The sequence below is a fragment of the Gorilla gorilla genome, chromosome 9 (assembly GCF_029281585.2).
Source record: "Gorilla gorilla gorilla isolate KB3781 chromosome 9, NHGRI_mGorGor1-v2.1_pri, whole genome shotgun sequence".
Taxonomy (NCBI): domain Eukaryota; kingdom Metazoa; phylum Chordata; class Mammalia; order Primates; family Hominidae; genus Gorilla; species Gorilla gorilla.
The window spans coordinates 130,966,372-130,981,015 of record NC_073233.2 but is presented as its reverse complement, the minus strand read 5'-3'; positions in this window follow the sequence as shown (position 1 = coordinate 130,981,015).

Sequence of the window (14,644 nt, the reverse complement as noted above, 5' to 3'; positions counted from 1 at the left end):
TTGCCTCCCACCTTTGCATCCTCCCACCTTTGCATTCTCCCACCTGAGTAGCTGGGACACCATGCCCACCTAATCTTTATATTTTCTATAGAGCGGGAGTTTTGCCATGTTGCCCAGGCTGGTCTTGAATTTTTGACCTCAAAGTGGTTTGCCCCACCTTGACCTCCCAAAGTGCCGAGATTACAGGTGTGAGCCACTGCGCCTGGCCTATTGTTTGTAATTAGGGTTCTGCTGTGGGCTAGTAGTTTAAAAAGCCAGTAAAGATGTTTAAACCTTATAAATGTCTAATTAGCTGTTAGGTAAGGCTTAGAGAAAGAGAAGGTAACCATAGGGACAGCAATGTCTACCACTTCCCATTCAATTTTGAGTTAATGGCAATTGCTTCTCCCCTTATTTGATTCTCCAAATAACCTTACAATGGAGGGATGTTTGGATGCTCTGGCTGTGCATGCACAAATCTACATGGTGGCAAAATTTGCTTTTGCAAGTTACTGTAAGGTTTGAGTTTATAAGAGGAAACTCCATGACCTAGATGGTTCTGTCCCTGCTGCACAGGGTGCTACTGGATTGGGAAGACAGGCCAAAAACCTTAATCTCTAGGTCCAGTTTAGGAGTTACATGCAGGTTTCTGGTGAACTTGGCAATGTGGTTATATTCTAAAATGTATTTTTATTACTATAGCTCTGAGTTTCTACTTGACCTTATTAGACATTTTTCTTTTTCTTTTTTTTTTGGAGATGGGAGTCTTGCTCTGTTGCCCAGGCTGGAGTGCAGTGGTGTGATCTCAGCTTGCTGCAGCCTCCACCTCCCGGGCTCAAGCAATTCTGCCTCAGTCTCCTGAGTAGCTGGGACTACAGGCGCACGTTGCCACACCCAGCTAATGTTTTGTATTTTAGTAGAGATGGAGTTTCATCGTGTACCCAGGCTCAGTATCCTGAGCTCAGGCAATCTGCCCGCCTCCCAAAGTGCTGGGATTACAAGCATGAGCCACCACACCTGGCCCTTAATAGACTTAAACTTCTAAAGCAAAAGTATAAAGCCACAATAATAAAATTCTCCAACAATATTACTACAATATTTGTTACATATAAAATTAAAAAATGACAATGCCCGTGAAAAATCCTTTGTCCAAACAATATTGAGTACTTACTGTTCCAGGGTTTAGGCTTTCAGAGGAAAAGTGGTCTTTTGGATTCCATTAAGGTGGGATGAAGTGGTTGTAGGACATAAATAGAAACGCTGAGAATTTCCGTATCTGTGGGTCTACGTGCTGATGTAGTCATCTTTGTCCACTAGATGGCAGTAGCTATTTATAAAACTATCAGAGTACCCCGGGGGAAGCTGCTGTAGCATTGTCTGCTGTTTGTTGTGCTTTCTAGCTGGAAGCACAGCAAATAATGAAGGAAAAGGAAGTCGGCTCTAAATATCCACAATTACCTTCCAGGCAAAGCATTCTTTTTTTCCTTTTTTTTTTTCTTTTGAGATGGAATTTCGCTCTTGTTGCCCAAGCTGGAGTGCGATGGTGAGATCTCGGCTTACTGCAAACTCCACCTCCCGGGCTCAAGCAATTCTCCTGCCTCAGCCTCCCGAGTAGCTGGGATTACAGCCATGCGCCACCATGCCCGGCTAATTTTGTGGTTTTGGTAGAGACAGGGTTTCTCCATGTTGGTCAGGCTGGTCTCGAGCTCCCGAGCTCAGGTGATCCGCCTGCTTCAGCCTCCCAAAGTGCTGGGATTACAGGTGTGAGCCACTGCGCCCGGCCCAGCATTCTCAACTGAGCAAGTGCCCTGCTCAGGTGGGAGTAATGGCTTGAGTTGAGATCTCAGGATACTTGGGCAATGGGTATGGAGGGATGGGTAATACAGACAGGTTTAGAATATGGAGGGTGAGGTGAAGAAAAAGCTCAGAGAATATAGCCTTTCCTGAGCCACACTGGCTAGTTTTAAGTCCCCATATTATTTCCCTCATCCCCCTGAACTGCTTCTGGGTTTCTCAACACACTTTGGTGAAATGCTTAAATTCCTCAGGAAGCTCACCCAAGAATGGAGAAACACCTGTGTGCACACCTGTGTTCCCAGTGTCTGGCACATAAGCAACATATTTGTTAAGTGAATGAATAAAAAGGGGTGGGTGGAGCAGGTACCCAAGAGGGTAGAATGTGCTCCCTTTGTGCTTTATAATAGTCTGCTCATGATCATCTCGCTTGGAAGAGTGGGAGGGTGGTTGCTGGATGAGCTCAGACTCACTCCCTGTTCCTTGCAGGGTGGGGAGCCAACATTAGAGTTGCATGCGATGAGAAGAAAGTGATCAAACCTGGAGCAGATTTGGGTAAAGGAAAGTTGGCAATAACAGAATTGCCAAGATCTTGACTGGAATAAAGGTTCCCTCATTGCCCCTGAGGTCTGGGCACTATGTGGAGTCAGTGGGATGAGCAGAGACAGTGTAGCTAGTCTGCAGTATAAGACTGTCGGGGCCTGCCTGGAGCAATGGGGCCTGTCCTAGAACACTGGGCCACAGCACAGAACATTCAGAGCATGCAGCCAGCTCAATTTTTTATTTTTTTATTTTATTATTTTTTTTAGACAGGGTCTTGCTCTGTCACTCAAGCTGGGATGCAGTTTCATGATCACAGCTCACTGCAGCCTCCGCCTCCTGGGCTCAAGTGATCCTCTTACTGAGTAACTGGAACCACAAGCGCATGCCACCACGGCCAGCTAATTTTGTACTTTTTTGTGTAGAGACGGGGTTTTGCCATGTTGCCAAGATAAAGACACCATCAAGAAAGTGAAAGGCAAACCCATAAAACTAGATAAAATATTTATAAATCATATATCTGATAAGGGACTGTTATCCCGAATATATGAAAAACACTCATAACTCAAAAAGACAACCCATTTTTTAAAATGGGCAAAATGTCTGAATAGGCACTTCTTCAATGAAGACAAACAAATAGCTAATAAGCACATGAAAAGATGCTCAACATTAGCCACCAGTGAAATGCAAGTTATCACAGAGATAGAATTTCTCGTACATTAGGATGTCTATAATCAAGCTGGTAAGGATGTAGAGAACTTAGGACCCTCATACACTGTTGGTGGTATAGCCATTTTGGAAAACACTCTGATGGGGCTGGGCGCTGTGGCTCACACCTGTAATCCCAGCACTTTGAGAGGCCGAGGAGGAGGGCGGATCACCTGCGGTCGGGAGTTCAAGACCAGCCTGGGCAACATGGTGAAACCCCATCTCTACTAAAAATACAAAAATTAGCCGGGTATGGTGATGTGTGCCTGTAATCCCAGCTACTCTGGAGGCTGAAGCAAAAGAATCGCTTGAACCCGGGAAGCAGAGGTTGCAGTGAGCTGAGATCACACCACTGCACTCCAGCCTGGGCAACAGAGTGAGACTCTGTCTCAAAAAAAAAAAAAAAAAAAAAGGAATTGAGTACTGATATGTGGTACAACATAGATTAGCCTTAAAAACATTATGGTAAGTGAAAGAACCCAGTCACAAAAAAACACATATGATTCTATTGATATGAAATGTGCAGAATAGGAAATCTTTTAAGACAAAAAAGATTGATGGTTGCATAGGCTGAGGGGAAAAACCATTGGGGAGAAATACAGAGTGATAAAGGGTATGGGATATTTGTCTTGGGGTGATCAGATTGTTCTAAATTGATTGTGATGATTGCACAATTCTGTAAACTAAAAATATTGAATTACACACTTTAGATGGGTGAATTGTATGATCTCAATAAAGCTTTACATATATTAACTGAAAAAGAAAGAGGCATAGGGCTGGTTTCCCCTGCAAGGAGAAAAGAGAAAGCGAGACAGAGACAGAGACAAAGGCCTACCACTGTAATTGGGAACATGGATGAGGAAGAACAATATTGCTCAGCTCAAGGCTGAGGTGGGTGGATTGCTTGAGGCCAGGAATTCAAGAGCAGCCTGGGAAACATGGCAAAATCCCATCTCTACTAAAATACAAAAATTAGCTGGGCATGGTGGTGTATGCCTGTGGTCCTAGCTGCTTGGGAGGCTGAGATGGGAGGATGGCTTGAACCTGGGAGGCAGAGGTTGCAGTGAGCTGAGATGGCGCCACTGCACTCCATCCTGGGCGATGGAGTGAGACTCTGTCCGCCCCCCCACTCCACAAAAAAGAAGGAAAAAGAAAAAAAAAATAAGATTCTTACTCTCAAAGAATGGAATAATAATGGCTGTGCTGGGTTTACTGGGTTTTTTTTTTTTTGGTAGTTTTATACTTTTATTTTATAATCAGCAGTTAGCGCTCATCCATGTTGATGGTCTATACATTTTTGAAAGTGGTAACAGGTACATAGGTACAGCGCTTTTTTTGGTGAATCTTCATCCTCATGTTTTCTGTGCACATGGATATGGATATAGTATGGGACATTCCTTATTCCTTTGGCCCAGACAGTTTTGTTAAGCCTGATATCAATGTGTACATCTGGAGTCCCCATCTCCATGGCAAATTTCCGGATCTCTCTGAGTGCCCAAGGGGCACCCTTTTTGAAGCCCACTTCACGGGTGCGCTTGTAGATGTTGATGGTGGAGTCTCAGATGATCACCTCTGCTGATGGCAGAATGGCCCTTCTCACCACCCTTCTCTGCAAGAGCCATTCTGCTGGGTCCAAACTGTTTTGTTTTTGTTTTTGTTTTTGTTCTTTTGAGACAGAGTTTCACTCTGTTGCCGAGGCTGGAATGCAGTGGGGCCAGCTCGGCTCACTGCAACCTCCACTGCCCACGTTCAAAGGATTGTCGGCTTCAGCTTCAGGAGTAGCTGGGATTACAGGCATGCGCCACCATGCCTGGCTAAATTTTTTGTATTTTTAGTAGCGACAGGGTTTCACCATGTTGGCCAGGCTGGTCTCGAACTCCTGGCCTCAAGCGGTCCACCCACCTTGGCCTCCCACAGTGCTGGGATTACAGGCGTGAGCCACTGTGCTGGCCTGTTTTTTATTTTTTTTAAAATTTCTACACTTTCATTTGAGACATTGTGGTCACTCAAACCAAGTGGATACAGGTCCCCTTAGGAGCTGGGAAAAGATTAGATTGTACTGAAAAGAAGGTGGGTTGTGGCCTTATGGGCTCGGTGGCTCACGCCTGTAATCTCAGCACTGTGGGAAACTGAGGCAGGCAGATCACCTGAGGTCAGGAGTTCAAGACCAGCCTGGCCAACACGGTGAAACCCCAACTCTACTAAAAATACAAAAATTAGCCAGGTGTGGTGGCACATGCCTGTAATCCCAGCTACTCAGGAGGCTGAGGCAGGAGAATCGTTGGAACTAGGGAGGCGGAGGTTCCAGTGAGCCAAGATTGCGCCACTGCACTCCAGCCTGGGCGACAGAGCAAGACTCCATGTCAAAAAGAGAAAGAAAGAAAGGAAAGAAGGAACAACGGTCATGCCAAGAAGGGCTGCGGTCATGTGCAGTCTATTCACTGCAAGAACTGTGCCCAGTGCGTGCCCAAGGATAAGGCCATTGAGAAATTCATCATTTGGCCGGGCGCGGTGGCTCACACCTGTAATCCCAGCACTTTGGGAGGCCAAGGTGGGCGGATCACGAGGTCAAGAGATTGAGACCATCCTGGCCAACATGGTGAAACCCCGTCCCTACTAAAAATACAAAAATTAGCTGGGCGTGGTGGCAAGCGCCTGTAGTCCCAGCTATTCGGGAAGCTGAGGCAGGAGAATTGCTTGAACTAGGGAGGCAGAGGTTGCAGTGAGGCAAGATCGTGCCACTGCACTCAGCCCTGGTGACAGAGTGAGACTCTGTCTCAAAAAAAAAAAAAAAAAAATTTGTCATTTGAAACATAGTGGAGGCTGCAGCAATCAGGGACATTTCTGAAGCAAGCGTCTTCGATACCTATGTGCTTCCCAAGCTGAATGTGAAGCTACATTACTGTGTGAGTTGTGCAATTCACAGCAAAGTAGTCAGGAATTAATCTCATGACACCAGCAAGGTCCATTTATACCCGTGGGTGCTGCCCCATGACCCCCACCAAAGCCCATGTAAGGAGCTGAGTCCTTAAAGACTGAAGACGAGCCGGGCACTGTGGCTCACGCCTGTAATCCCAGCACTTTGGGAGGCTGAGGAAGGTGGATCACGAGGTCAGGAGATTGAGACCATCCTGGCTAACACGGTGAAACCTTGTCTCTACTAAAAAAATACAAAAAAAAAGAAAAAAAAAATCAGCCAGGCATGGTGGCGGGCGCCTGTAGTCCCAGCTACTCAGGAGGCTGAGGCAGGAGAATGGCGTGAACCCGGGAGGCGGAGCTTGCAGTGAGCCGAGATCGTGCCACTGTACTCCAGCCTGGACAACAGAGCAAGACTCTGTCTCAAAAAAAAAAAAAAAAAAAAAAAAGACTGAAGATGGATTATTCTCTGGAGAAAAATAAAATAGAAATTGTACGTAAAAAAAATTAAAATTGTCTGGGCACTGTGGCTCACGCCTGTAATCCCAGCACTTTGGGAGGCTGAGGCAACTCTCAACCTCACCTGAGGTCGGGAATTCAAGACCAGCCTGACCAACATGGAGAAACCCCGTGTCTACTAAAAATACAAAATTAGCCGGGTGTGGTGGTGCATGCCTGTAATCCCAGCTTCTTGGGAGGCTGAGGCAGGAGAATCTTGAACCTGGGAGGCGGAGGTCGGTGAGCCGAGATGGCGCCACTGCACTCCAGCCTGGGCAACAAGAGTGAAACTCTGTCTAAAAAAAAAAAAGTAAAAAAGAAATGGGGGTTATAATACTCAACCATTAGTTTGTTATGAGGATGAAATTAGCCAGTCTCTGTGCCAGACTCTCAGAGATGCTCAATAAATGGGGGCTATTATCACTATTAGATTGTAATAATTAGTATTGTTTCCTAAGGTTGCTGTAGCAAAGTTCCAACAACTGTGTAGCTTAAAACAACAGAAATCTACTGACAGCTAGAGGCCTGACATCAAGGTGTCAGTAGGGCCATGCTTCCTTTAAAGGCACGAGGGAGGGAACTGTCCAATGCCTCTCTATGAGCTTCTAGTAGCTTCAGGTGTTTCTTGCATCACTCCAGTCACATGGCTGTCTTCTTTCTGTGTGTCTTCACATCATCTCTCTGTACCTGTCTGTCTCTGTGTCCAGATTCCCACCACTCCCCTCCCCTCTTTTTTTGAGACAGGGTCTCACTCTGTTGCCCAGGCTGGAGTGCAGTGGCACAGTCTCGGCTGACTGCAACCTCTGCTTCCCAGGCTCAAGCAATTCTCCAGTCTCAGCCCCCTAAGTAGCTGGGACTATAGACGTGAGACACCACACTTGGCTAATTTAAAACATTTTTTTTTTTTTTGTAGAGACTGGGTTTCTTCATATTGCTCAGGCTGGTCTCAAACTCCTGAGCTCAAAGTGATCTGCCTGCCTCGGCCTCCCAAAGTGCTGGGATTACAGGCATGAGCCACCATGCCCAGCCCAAATTTCCCCTTTCTATAGGAACACATGTCCTACTGCACCTCATTATAACTTGATTACCTCTGTAAGAGACCCCCATTTCCAAATAAGGAAGGTCACATTCTGAGGTTCTGGGGATTAGGACTTCAACATATTTGGGTGGGCCGCAGGGAGAAAGGACACAATTTGACCCACAGCAGTTATATTCCCTGTTATCACTGAAGAGAAATTCCCTTCCCAGCTTTTGCACAAAAATAGAAAGTACGTAAGCCCTAGACAAGATCCAAATACCTGTCCTTTAGTGGGACCAACAAAAAGGCCTTTTAATTGCCATCTCTTTCCCTGAAGCTGCTCCCACAGCAGGCCACCAGCTGTAGGTCCTGCTCCCCGACATCCTTCCTCATCCCTCCAGCGTCCCTCCGGATTCCCAAACAATGCCTAATTCTATTATTTCCAGTGATTTCCCCGTGGGCAGCAGTTTATTCCTGTCATCAAGTCTCTGATGAAATCTTTAGCTATGAAATGTTTAGTCCAATCCCAACAAATCGTGTATAGTGTTAACATGTCACAAGCTGCCCACGGCCTGCATTATGTTGTAATTTGGAAGCGAGAGAAGTGATAATCTAGGGTCGGGCTTCTTTTGTGAGCTTGCATTAATGCTGTAGCCAGTGATGTCAATTGACAGCCCATCGATTTGGGCTAATAGTGCACAGAGGGGGCAGAATTGGGGCGAGATAGGGAATAAAGGATATCGACGGCCAGTCGCCAGGATCCTGGCAGCTTTTAATCTATTATTGCCCTCTTTTAATGCAACTTCCGTGTCAACTGCATTTACTTCTACCAGCTCTGCCTGCTGCGCTGAACTGTGCAGCCAGTGGGGTGCCACCCCCAGAGTGGCTCAAAGTTCCCCAGTATTGATTCTCAGATGCTCTGGGGTGTGAATTATAATTATTTCATTAAGCCCTTTAATGGGTATCAACTATGAACCTTCCCCAGCTTAGGCTGGGGAGGCCAGGGCGAGGTCTGCATCATTAATCTGTGTTCATCTCGTTGCCACCAATTGTCCTACTCTTGACCCTTATTTTTTTTCTCCTATTATCGCGTCTGTGGTTTTAGTGGGAAGCAGGTCAGTCTACTCCCAGAGAGGAACTGGGAAGAGGAGTTGGCTGATTTGGGGAGATTGGAGGGGAGGCCATGGTTGAGCAGATTGCAGTGTTGGCTACTCCCACTAAGGAACTACTAATCACACCATCAGATGTGCTTTGCCCAGCCTGTGCAGGGAGGTGACGCAGGAGACCTTGGGACAAAGTGAGAGATCTTGCAGCTGCTTCCTTGTGAGGCTTTGAGTCCTGACATAGCTCAGGAATATTCCATCCTCTTGCTTAAATCATCCATCACCTTTACTAGGGTGCTATGGATACAAAGGAGTACAAAACACTCCCTTGTGCCCCCAAGGAGCTTACACTTTAGTAAGAGGAAAAGGGAGGAACACGTAAATACGCAGCAATGAGACAGACACCAATGAGCATTGAGAAAGGGCAGAGGACATAGAGTTACGAAATCCAGTGGAAGAAGCTCTTGACCCAGGATTGAGGATGGAGGGAGGATTCCTGGAGGAGCAAATGCCTAAGCTGAGCCTAAAGAATGAGCAGGAGATGGCCAGATGAGAGAGAAGAAGAGCAGCCCAGTCAGTGGGAACAGCATGTTCCAAAGGCACGGAAGCAAAGGCCAGATGGCACAATCTCATCCAGTCAAGTAAGGCTCAGACTTTATATGAGGTGGGGAAAAGTTCCAGCCCTCACTCAGGTTTCTTGCCTTCTCACGCACCTCCCACTGTGGCTAAATCTCACCTGGAACCTTAAGAAAGCTCAAAAAGAGTCTCAGATGCATTTCCCACCATTTTACCAGGTCCCTTCTTGTTTGGACCAAAATTTCATTTAGGCCAAGAGTGATTTTTATTTCAGGCTTTTCACTTCTTTGGCTCCCAGGGTGGTTTAAAAATATGTCTGCCTTTTTTTTTCTTTTTCTGAGATGGAGTCTTGCTCTGTTGCCCAGGCTAGAGTGCAATGGTGCAATCTCAGCTCACTACAACCTCCGCCTCCTGGGTTCAAGCGATTCTCCTGCCTCAGCCTTCCAACTAGCTGGGACTATAGGCATGTATCACCATGCCCAGCTAATTTTTGTATTTTTAGTAAAGACGGGTTTTGCCAGGCTGGTCTTGAACTCCTGACCTCAGGTGATCCACCAGCGTTGGACTCCCAAAGTGCTGGGGTTATAGGCGTGAGCCACTGCACCTGGCCTTTTTTTTTTTTTTTTTTTTTTTTTGAGATGCAGTCTCACTGTGTCACCCAGGCTGGAGTACAGTGGCATGTTGGCTCACTGCAACCTCCACCTCCCAGGTTCAAGCTATTCTCTTGCCTCAGCCTCCCGAGCAGCTGGAACTACAGGCACCCGCCACCACACTCAGCTACTTTTTTTTTTTTTTTGAGATGGAGTCTCGCTCTGTCGCCCAGGCTGGAGTGCAGTGGCGCGATCTTGGCTCACTACAAACTCCGCCTCCCGGGTTCATGCCATTCTCCTGCCTCGGCCTCCCGAGTAGCTGGGACTACAGGCACCCGCCACCATGCCCGGCTAATTTTTTGTGTTTTTTTTAGTAGAGACGGGGTTTCACCATGTTAGCCAGGATGGTCTCAATCTCCTGACCTTGTGATCCACCCACCTCAGCCTCCCAAAGTGCTGGGATTACAGACGTAAGCCACCGTGCCTTTTTTTTTTTTTCTTAATGTACAGAGTCTAATTCCTCTGCCTTTGAATATGGGCTGTCCTCAGGCACTGACTTCTAATGGATAGAATGAGGAGAAAGTGACGCTGGTTAACTTCCAAGTCTAGATTATTAAAGCCATGTTATTTCCACCTGGCTCTCTGGATGTTCACTGTTCCTACAGCTGCCTTGTAGGATGTCTGGTCCCCTTGAGGTCCATATTTGGAAAGGTTACATAGAGAGAGAGGAGGGGCCTCAGCTCTTCCAGCCCCCAGCTGTTTGAGTGGGTCCTGGCTTGGGCGCCAGACATGTGAGTGAGGATGCCTTGGAGATGACTCCAGTCCCAGCCACCAGCTGACTGCATCTTCATGGCAGAACCCAAGTGAGAACTGTTCAGCTGAGCCCAGTCAACCCCCAGGTTCATGAGCAAAATAAATGTTATTGGGTTTTGTTTGTTTGAGACAGAGTCTCCCTCTGTCACCCGCGCTGGAGTACAGCGATCATAGCTCACTGCAGCCTCAAACTCCTGGGCTCAAGCAATCCTCTGGCCTCAGCCTCACAAGTAGCTGGGGCTATAGGCATGCACCACCACTCCTGGCTATTTATTTGTTAGTTTGTATTTGGTAGAGTTCGGGTCTTGCTATATTCCCCAGGCTGGTCTTGAACTCCTGGCCTTAAGCAATCCTCCCACCTTCACCTCCTAAGTGCTAGGATTACAGGCATGAGCCACTGTGCCTGGCCATGTTATTGTTTTTAAGCCACTGTTTTAGGGTAGTTTGTTACACAATAATAAATAACTAGAACAGTTAGATTTGGTAATATTTGTGTTTAAGCTTGATTATTAAGCTTTATAGTAAGTCTTAAAGTCAGGTAATGAATTCTCCAACTTTGGTGTGTTTTTTGTTGTTGTTGTTTGAGATGGAGTCTTGCTCTGTCACCCGGGCTGGAGTGCAGTGGCACAAATCTTGGCTCACTGCAACCTCTGCTTCCTGGGTTCAAGTGATTCTCCTGCCTCAGTCTCCCAAGTAGCTGGGATTACAGGCACCTCCCACCATGCCCAGCTAATTTTTGTATTTTTAGTATAGACAGGGTTTCACCATGTTGGCCAGGCCAGTCTTGAACTGCTGACATCAAATAATATGCCTGCGTTGGCCTCCCAAACTGCTGGAATTACAGGCATGAGCTGCTGCGCCCAGCTGTTTTGCTTTTTCAAGACTGCTTTTGTTCTTCTAGATCTTTGCTTTTTCACATAATTCTTAAAAATCAACTCAATTTCCACAAAAATAACTGATTTGACTTATTCTTAGGATTTTAATCACTCTATTCGATCAAACTGAGTTTACCTCTTAACAAAATTGAGTCTGAATCCACAAAAATGGCATATCTCTCCTTTTATTTAGGCCTTTTAAAATTTCTGTCAGCAGTGTTTTGTAGTTTAAAATGAAGAAATCTTGCATATCTTCATTTTATTTATTTTATTTTATTTTATTTTATTTTTTTGAGACAGGGTCTCACTCTGTTACCCAAGCTGGAGTGTGGTTGTGTGATCTCAGCTCACTGCAACCTCTACCTCCTAGGCTCCAAGTGATCTTCCCACCTCAGCCTCCTGAGTAGCTGGGACTATAGGTGTGTACCACCACACCTGGCTAATTTTTTTTTTTTTTTTTGGTATTTTTTGTAGAGACAGGTGTTTGCTATGTTGCCCAGGCTGGTCTTGAACTCCTGAGCTCAAGCAATCCACCTGCCTCGGCCTCCCAAGTTGCTGGGATTACAGGCGTGAGCCACTGTGCCCGACCCTCTTTTCTTTTTTTTAGAGACAAGAGCTCACTCTGTCATCCAGGCAGAAGTACGGTGGTGTCATTGATCATAGCTCACTGTAGCCTCAAATTCCTAGACTCAAGCAATCTTCTTGCCTCAGCCTCCCAAGTAGTTGGGACTACAGGTGTGTGCCACTACACTTGGCTAAGTTTTTAATTGTTTTTTGTAGAGACATGGTCTCACTATGTTGTCTAGGCTGGTCACCTCAAACTTCTGGCCTTAAGCAATCCTCCCACCTTGGCCTCCAAAAGTGTTGGGGTTATAGACGTGAGCCATCGTGCCTGGCCATCATATTATATTTATTCACCATATAAGTTAAAAAGCTCTCTAGGGTCTACACAGCACCTGACACATAGTGAATACTCAATACATATTTAAAGAAAGACAGTATATAATTACTGTTAGTAGTATTAATAAAAAATAGCAGCAGCAACTAATTTACAGACAACTTAAAAAATTTTTAAGATTAAAAAAATTTAACTGTGGTAGAACACACATAACATATAATTTACCATCTTAGTCATTTGTAAGTGTACAGTTCAGTAGTGTTCAGTATATTTACATCATTGTGCAACTCATCTCCAGAACTTTTTCATCTTGCAGAATGAGCCCATTCAACAAATTATCAGTTTCCCCACCCCCAAGTCCCTGGCAATTACTGTGATACTTTTTGTTTCTATGAATTTGACTATTTTAAATACCTTATATAATATACAGAACCTTTTTATGAAAAACTGACTTTATATTTCGTGGTGTTTTTTTTTTTTGAGACAGAATCTTGCTCTGTCACCCAGGCTAGAGTGCAATGGCATGATCTCAGCTCACTGCAACCTCTTCCTCCCGGGTTCAAGTGATTCTCCTGCCTCAGCCTCCCAAGTAGCTGGGACCACAGGTGTGCACCATCATGCCCAGCTAATTTTTGTATTTTTAGTAGAGACAGGATTTCACCATGTTGGCCAGACTGATCTCGAACTCCTGACATCAGGTGATCCACTTGCCTCAGCCTCCCGAAGTGTTGGGATTACAGGTGTGAGCCACCACGCCTGGCTTGATTTTACATTTCTGATCTTATTTGATTGCAACAATAATGTTACAAGGAGGCAAGGACAGAACCTCTTAGACAGAAACCTGGAATATTTACATTTTTTTAGGCTCTTAGGATATTAAGAAATGTCAAACCAAGATTATAAAAATTGTGATATATTTAAAACTTTAATGAGTGAATGCTTTTATTTTATTTACTTATTTATTTTTCTTTCTTTTTTTCTCACATTTCTCTGAAGAGTGAATGCTTTTTAAAATGCAATGCTGGGCCGGGCGTGGTGGCTCACGCCTGTAATCCCAGCACTTTGGGAGGCCGAGGCGGGCAGATCACGAGGTCAGGCGATCGAGACCATCCTGGCTAACACGGTAAAACCCCGTCTCTACTAAAAATACAAAAAATTAGCCGGGCGTGGTGGTGGGCGCCTGTGGTCCCAGCTACTCGAGAGGCTGAGGCAGGACAATGGCGTGAACCGGGGAGGCCAAGATCGGGCCACTGCACTCCAGCCTGGGTGACAGAGCGAGACTCCGTCTCAAAAAAAAGAAAAAAAAAATGCAATGCTGGCCAGGTATGGTGGTCCATGCCTGTAATCTCAGCAATTTAGGAGGAAGAGGCAGGAGGATCACTTGAAGTCAGGAGTTTGAGACCAGCCTGGGCAGAAAACCAGATCCCATCTCTACAAAAAAATTTTTAAAAAGTAAACAAAAACGCAATGCTGGCCAAGTATGGTGTCTCCTGCCTGTAATCCCAGCATTTTGAGAGGCCCAGGCAGGAGGATCACTTGAGCCCAGGAGTTCAACATAGTGGGAGCCCATCTCTACAAAAAGTTTAAAAAATTAGCCAAATGTGGTGGCATGTGCCTGTAGTCCCAGCTACTCGGGAGGCTGAGGTGAAAGGATGGCTTGAGCCCAGGAGGTCAAGGCCACAGTGAGCTGTGATTGTACCACTGCACTCCAGCCTGGATGACAGAGTGAGACGCTGTCTTAAAACAAACAAACAAACTACCTAAAAAATGCAATGCTAAATACTCGTCCTAGACAAAAATGTATTTTAAAAATCCCATTAGTGTGTGCTGCAGAAGGGATGGCCCAAAAATGACTCATACATTTCCAATGAGGAACATCTCCTATTTTTTTTTTTTTAATTGAGATGGGGTTTTGACATGTGGCTTAGGTTTGTCTGGAACTCTTGGGCTCAAGCAAGCCACTGGTCTCAGCCTCCCAAAATGCTTGGATTATAGGCATGAGCCACTGCTCCTGGGTGATCATTTCCTTTTAGTCTTATTAGTATTTCTCTTTGGCTGAGTGTGTGTGTGTGTGTCCGTGTGTGTGTGTGTGTGTGTGTGTGAGACAGTCTCACCTTATCGCCCGGGCTGGAGTGCAATGGCGCAATCTCGGCTCACTGCAAGTCCACCTCCCGGGTTCAAGCGATTTGTGTGCCTCAGCCTCCTGAGTAACTGGGATTAAAAGCGCGTGCCACCACACCCGGCTAATTTTTTGTATTTTTAGTAGAGACAGTTTCGCCATGTTTGGCCAGGCTGATCTTGAACTTCTGACCAGCCTCCCAAACATGGGAGGATTT